Here is a 6566-nt window from a genome sequence, read left to right as displayed (position 1 = left end):
CAGGGGAGGGGGAGGGGAGGTGGGGGGGCTGGGGAAGGGGGAGGGGGAGGGGAGGTCGGGGGACAGAGGGGGAGGGGCAGTGGGGGTTGGGGGAGGGGGAGGGGCGGTCGGGGGACAGAGGGGGAGGGGCAGTGGGGGGGCTGGGGAAAGGGGAGGGGGAGGGGAGGTCGGGGGACAGAGGGGGAGGGGCAGTGGGGGTTGGGGGAGGGGGAGGGGCGGTCGGGGGACAGAGGGGGAGGGGCAGTGGGGGGCTGGGGAAGGGGGAGGGGGAGGGGCGGTCGGGGGACAGAGAGGGGGGCTGGGGAAGGGGGAGGGGGAGGGGAGGTCGGGGGACAGAGGGGGAGGGGCAGTGGGGGGGCTGGGGAAGGGGGAGGGGGAGGGGCGGTCGGGGGACAGAGGGGGAGGGGCAGTGGGGGCTGGGGAAGGGGGAGGGGGAGGGGAGGTCGGGGGACAGAGGGGGAGGGGCAGTGGGGGGCTGGGGAAGGGGGAGGGGGAGGGGCGGTCGGGGGACAGAGAGGGGGGGCTGGGGAAGAGGGAGGGGGAGGGGCGGTCGGGGGACAGAGGGGGAGGGGCAGTGGGGGGGCAGGGGAGGGGGAGGGGGGAGGGGAGGTCGGGGGGGCGGGGCACACGTTGAAGGTCGGGGTTCGCTCCCGTCTCCTCGGCTCTCGGGCCCCGGACCCGCCCCTTAGGCCTCCCACCAATGAGGAGCCGCTTCTCCCTGGGCCCGCCCCTTCCCCGCTGTCATCACAGAACCGCACGTGGAGGAGGCGGGGCGGGGGCCGGGCTCAGACGCGCACGTCACCACCCTGCGCCTTGCCATTGGCTGTGCGGCCGTGGTGTCTCCGCGCCCGGCCCATGCAGCGTCCACATCGCCAATCAGCGAGAGGGGGCGGGCTCAGGGGCGGGGCCTGAGTCTAGACCCGGAAGCGGCGGAGGGAGCGTCTCGGCGGCCGTCGCTCGTCGCCGTCGGGGCAGTGGGCGCCGCGGAGCCGGGAGCCGGTGGGTCCCGAGAGAGGGGCCGGGCCGGGCCGAAGGAGAGACGTGGGGGTGATGGGGCGGGGGTGAACCCCGCTGGGGGGGGGGGTAATGGGGGGAACCCCGCTGGGGGGGGGGTAATGGGGGGAACCCCGCTGGGGGGGGGTAATGGGGGGAACCCCGCTGGGGGGGGGGTAATGGGGCTGGGGGGAACCCCGCTGGGGCTGGGGGGAATAACCCCCAGGATGCAGAGGGATCTGGGATCACCCGCAGCGGTACCTCAGAATGGAGGAGTGTGGGGATCTGATGAATCAGATTTTGAGGGGTGAACCCCAAAATCAGGTGGCGATGGGGAGCACCTAGATATAATCTGAAGGCGAGGAGTTAATGCACTGTACTGTCTTCCTGCCCCCACATTAATTTCCTGAGATTACGGCAGGGCTGGGGATGGAGTGGGGGGGCAGTGCATGAACCCCAGTCATGGGAGAGTGATGCACTTTCAGGAGGGATTTTGGGGTGAGGCGAGAATGGAGGCAGTGGTGAGAGGAGAAGGCTTGTAGCTTCTATGCAGACTAGTGTTGCTTTTCTTTCGCAGGGTTTTGTTTTGATCTGATTCCCTTGAGCGGTGGCTGCAGGTAAGAACTGGATTTGACTTGAAATGAGCTGTGCTGTTTCCAGGCCTTGCTAATCAGGTTATGTCCGCGCTGTTGCTGTTGAAGTTATCTGGTTCATGCACTTCAGCACTGGGAATGGGACATGGGGCCTTTCACCTCAAGGTCACAAGTTCAAACTCAGCTTTGCTTGGTAGTGACTGAAGACTGTCACCATCCGATAGGGTGACCAGATAGCAAGTGTGAAAAATTAGGGGGGGGGGAATAGGGTCCTATATACAACAAAAGTCCCTAATAATCGGGATGGTCCTGGTACAATCAGGACATCTGGTCACCCTACCTTCTGAGGACTGACTGGCTCCAAGACAGAAATCTGTCCCTTCTCAACTGTCTCAGCAGAGGGCTGAGGTCTTAATGGGCTCCATGGGCCGAACCCACCCTAGAAGTGGACTCTCCAGAGCAGAGTTAAGACACATTGAGAAGGAAGGGGGGCGCTTGCCATGCTGCTGCCTGGGATGCACCTACCATGCAGAGAAATCACATCTTTCGGTCTCCAAGGCTATTAAGCCAGCACTTTTACCCTTGTAAATTACTGTGCGCGTGCAGCGTGTGAGTGCCTGGCAGCCTGCCCTGCTGCTGACCGCCTCCCGCCCCAGTGACTGGAATCCTAGAAACTGGGGGCCAGACTCTTTAGGTGCCTAATGGTGCAGATAAGTGCTTAGTGGGATTTTCAGAAGTGCCTAAGCAGGTGAGATGTCTAACTCCTATAGAAATCAATGGGCATTCGCTACATAGGTGCTGTTGAAAATGCCTTTAAGAATCTGTCAGTTTTTAAACGTTTTACAATTCCTGTTGCCCACTATTGGAGACTTTCATTTTGCCCATGAGGTCTGTGCTTCAAGAACTGGAAGTACAGAGTTCTGCCCCTTGTGGTGTGATGGGTGGTAATGCCCGTAGGTGGGAGGCCATGGCTTTCGCACAATTACCCTCTGTCAGGAACAATAAAACTGGGAGGGAACTAGGAACGTGTCTGCTTCAGTGGAGAGCCCACAGTGTGTTGTCAAGAAGTACTGTGCTGTTTATTTATTTAAAATATAACTCTGAAGCCCAACCCATGCCTGTTGAAAACCCCAACATCGCCAAAGATCTGCCCAGAAATGACTTCATCACAGCCTTAGCATAGAGTGGGGAAGAGGTGGGCTTTGCAGCCTTCTTGCAATGTTAATGCATCTGAGCTTTGGCAGACCGTGGTGGGGAGCGAGTTCAAAACTTGAGGATGCCATCCTTTGGCTGAGCCAGTAAACAAAGTGGCTGTGGTCCTGGGATGGCCTGGAGAGAGTTTCCTGTCTAGTAAAGCATCTACTGGCTGGGGCTGGATGGGAGCCGTGTGCCTGCACAGTGCTAGAGTCTAATGTGTTGCATTATAAAGCCCTCTGGGATTTGGATGATGAAGTTTGCTCATAAACCCTTATTTTCTTGTTGTTTAGCTTCAGTTCACTGAATAGCAGTAAATCAGGGGTGATTCTAGCCCATGTCTTGTATGAGGTCCACAGAGCTCTACTGGAGACTACATGTCCCAGCATGTAATACTCCATTTTCATATCTGAGCTGCCTAGCTTACCCCATTGCATGCTGGGATCTGTAGTCTCTTGGAAACCCACAGTCCACATTGCAGTAAGGGCAGCCACAGTCTGTATATTGTGGCTGTCCTTCGTTCAGGAACTGGATAGGCAGAGCACTCCACTTTATCTGCAGGCACCGTGTCTGTTCAAAAGTCTAGATCTTGCTGGCCTTGCATCAGACTGCGGTGGCCCATGATAAGCATCATCCAGTCACCACAAGGTCTCGGACAAAGGAGCAAAAGGAGCTGCTCCTGCTCCCTGACTCTCTCCGCGCTGGCTTCCTGCTAGGATCCTGTCTGTTTTCATGCCTGGACTCTCCTGGCTCAGAGGGCTGCACAGATATGTTTGTGTAGCTATGGTGTGCACAGGATCTGGGGAGCTGTCTCTCTGGGTCTGGCTGTTCTAACGTCTCCTGGGAGCTAGCTGCTCTCTAGAGCAGGGGTTCTCAAACTTTTGTACTGGTGACCCTGTTCACACAGCAAACCTCTGAGTGCGACCCCCCCCCCCTTGTAAATTATTCATAGATTCATAGATTCTAGGACTGGAAGGGACCTCGAGAGGTCATCGAGTCCAGTCCCCTGCCCGCATGGCAGGACCAAATACTGCCTAGACCATCCCTAGTAGACATTTATCTAACCTACCCTTAAATATCTCCAGAGACGGAGATTCCACAACCTCCCTAGGCAATTTGTTCCAGTGTTTAACCACCCTGACAGTTAGGAACTTTTTCCTAATGTCCAATCTAGACCTCCCTTGCTGCAGTTTAAACCCATTGTTTCTGGTTCTATCCTTAGAGGCTAAGGTGAACAAGTTCTCTCCCTCCTCCTTATGACACCCTTTTATATACCTGAAAACTGCTATCATGTCCCCTCTCAGTCTTCTCTTTTCCAAACTAAACAAACCCAATTCTTTCAGCCTTCCTTCATAGGTCATGTTCTCAAGACCTTTAATCATTCTTGTTGCTCTTCTTTGGACCCTTTCCAGTTTCTCCACATCTTTTTTAAAATGCGGCGCCCAGAACTGGACACAATACTCCAGCTGAGGCCTAACCAGAGCAGAGTAGAGCGGAAGAATGACTTCTCGTGTCTTGCTCACAACACACCTGTTAATGCATCCCAGAATCATGTTTGCTTTGTTTGCAACAGCATCACACTGTTGACTCATATTTAGCTTGTGGTCCACTATAACCCCTAGATCCCTTTCTGCCGTACTCCTTCCTAGACAGTCTTTTCCCATTCTGTATGTGTGAAATTGATTTTTCCTTCCTAAGTGGAGCACTTTGCATTTGTCTTTGTTAAACTTCATCCTGTTTAACTCAGACCATTTCTCCAATTTGTCCAGATCATTTTGAATTATGACCCTGTCCTCCAAAGTAGTTGCAATCCCTCCCAGTTTGGTATCATCCGCAAACTTAATAAGCGTACTTTCTATGCCAATATCTAAGTCGTTGATGAAGATATTGAACAGAGCCGGTCCCAAAACAGACCCCTGCGGTACCCCACTCGTTACGCCTTTCCAGCAGGATTGGGAACCATTAATAACAACTCTCTGAGTACGATTATCCAGCCAGTTATGCACCCACCTTATAGTAGCCCCATCTAATTTGTATTTGCCTAGTTTATCGATAAGAATATCATGCGAGACCGTATCAAATGCCTTACTAAAGTCTAGGTATACCACATCCACCGCTTCACCCTTATCCACAAGGCTCGTTATCCTATCAAAGAAAGCTATCAGATTGGTTTGACATGATTTGTTCTTCACAAATCCATGCTGGCTATTCCCTATCACCTTACCACCTTCCAAGTGTTGGCAGATGATTTCCTTAATTACTTGCTCCATTATCTTCCCTGGCACAGAAGTTAAACTAACTGGTCTGTAGTTACCTGGGTTGTTTTTAGTTCCCTTTTTATAGATGGGCACTATATTTGCCCTTTTCCAGTCTTCTGGAATCTCTCCCGTCTCCCATGACTTTCCAAAGATAATAGCTAGAGGCTCAGATACCTCCTCTATTAGCTCCTTGAGTATTCTAGGATGCATTTCATCAGGCCCGGGTGACTTGCAGGCATCTAACTTTTCTAAGTGATTTTTAACTTGTTCTTTTTTTATTTTATCCGCTAAACCTACCCCCTTCCCATTAGCATTCACTATGTTAGGCATTCCTTCAGACTTCTCGGTGAAGACCGAAACAAAGAAGTCATTAAGCATCTCTGCCATTTCCAAGTTTCCTGTTACTGTTTCTCCCTCTTCACTAAGCAGTGGGCCTACCCTGTCTTTGGTCTTCCTCTTGCTTCTAATGTATTGATAAAAAGTCTTCTTGTTTCCTTTTATTCCCGTAGCTAGTTTGAGCTCATTTTGTGCCTTTGCCTTTCTAATCTTGCCCCTGCATTCCTGTGTTGTTTGCCTATATTCATCCTTTGTAATCTGTCCTAGTTTCCATTTTTTATATGACTCCTTTTTATTTTTTAGATCGTGCAAGATCTCGTGGTTAAGCCAAGGTGGTCTTTTGCCACATTTTCTATCTTTCCTAACCAGCGGAATAGCTTGCTTTTGGGCCCTTAATAGTGTCCCTTTGAAAAACTGCCAACTCTCCTCAGTTGTTTTTCCCCTCAAAATTACATTATATTTAACACTATTATAAATTCTGGAGCCAAAGCGGAGTTTGGGGTGGAGGCTGACAGCTTGCGACTCCCCCATGTAATAACTTTGCGACCCCCTGAGGGGTCACGACCCCCAGTTTGAGATCCCCTGGGCTAGAGCCTGTGCTGCAGGGAGCCGTGGCAAGAGTTCCTTGGCTGAAGCTCCAGGTTCCTTCAACATGCAGGGCAGCGCCATAGATGCGTTTCGGCTTTGTCACTGACTCCGCTTGTTGCCCGTCCCGTCTGGGGAGAGTTTCCTTTTCCTCTGTCATTGGAGCATTGCTCTAAGGCAGCGTTTCTCAAACTGGGGTCTGCGAGGGTACTCCAGGGGGTCTGCCGGCCTCACTTCAGTTCCTCTCCTCCCTCCCAGCGCCTCCTGCACGCCAGGGAACAGCTGCTCAGTGGTGTGCGGGAGGTGCTGGGAGAGTGGGGGAGGAGCGGGGATGGGGTGTGCTCTGGGGAGGGGGCGGAATGAAGCAGGGAAGGGGCATTGAGGGGCCTGGGGCTGAGTGGGGGGGCTTGGAGGTCTACAAAAAAATTTTACATCAAAATGGGGGTCCTCATAGGGTGACCAGATGTCCCGATTTTATAGGGACAGTCCTGATTTTGGGGGCTTTTTCTTGTATAGGCTCCTATTACCCCCCCTTCCCCATCCCGATTTTTCACACTTGCTGTCTGGGTCCTCCGGTTGCTAAAGTTTGAGAACTGTTGCTCTAAGG

General features: G+C 53.2%; 1 protein-coding gene across 2 annotated transcripts in view; it reads left to right on the top strand.

Moving 5' to 3' along the window:
* The first annotated feature begins 920 nt into the window (after positions 1-920).
* ATOSB (atos homolog B) overlaps positions 921-6566 on the top strand; it is a 79752-nt gene continuing 74106 nt past the window's right edge. For both annotated transcript variants that reach the window (XM_054032183.1, XM_054032182.1), the window contains exons 1-2: positions 921-999; positions 1571-1610. The gene's annotated coding sequence lies outside the window, so the exon portion shown is untranslated. The remainder of the gene's footprint in view (positions 1000-1570; positions 1611-6566) is intronic.

Source organism: Malaclemys terrapin, chromosome 6 (genome assembly GCF_027887155.1).
Source record: "Malaclemys terrapin pileata isolate rMalTer1 chromosome 6, rMalTer1.hap1, whole genome shotgun sequence".
NCBI lineage: Eukaryota > Metazoa > Chordata > Testudines > Emydidae > Malaclemys > Malaclemys terrapin.
This window is presented reverse-complemented; position numbering and strand designations above follow the sequence as displayed.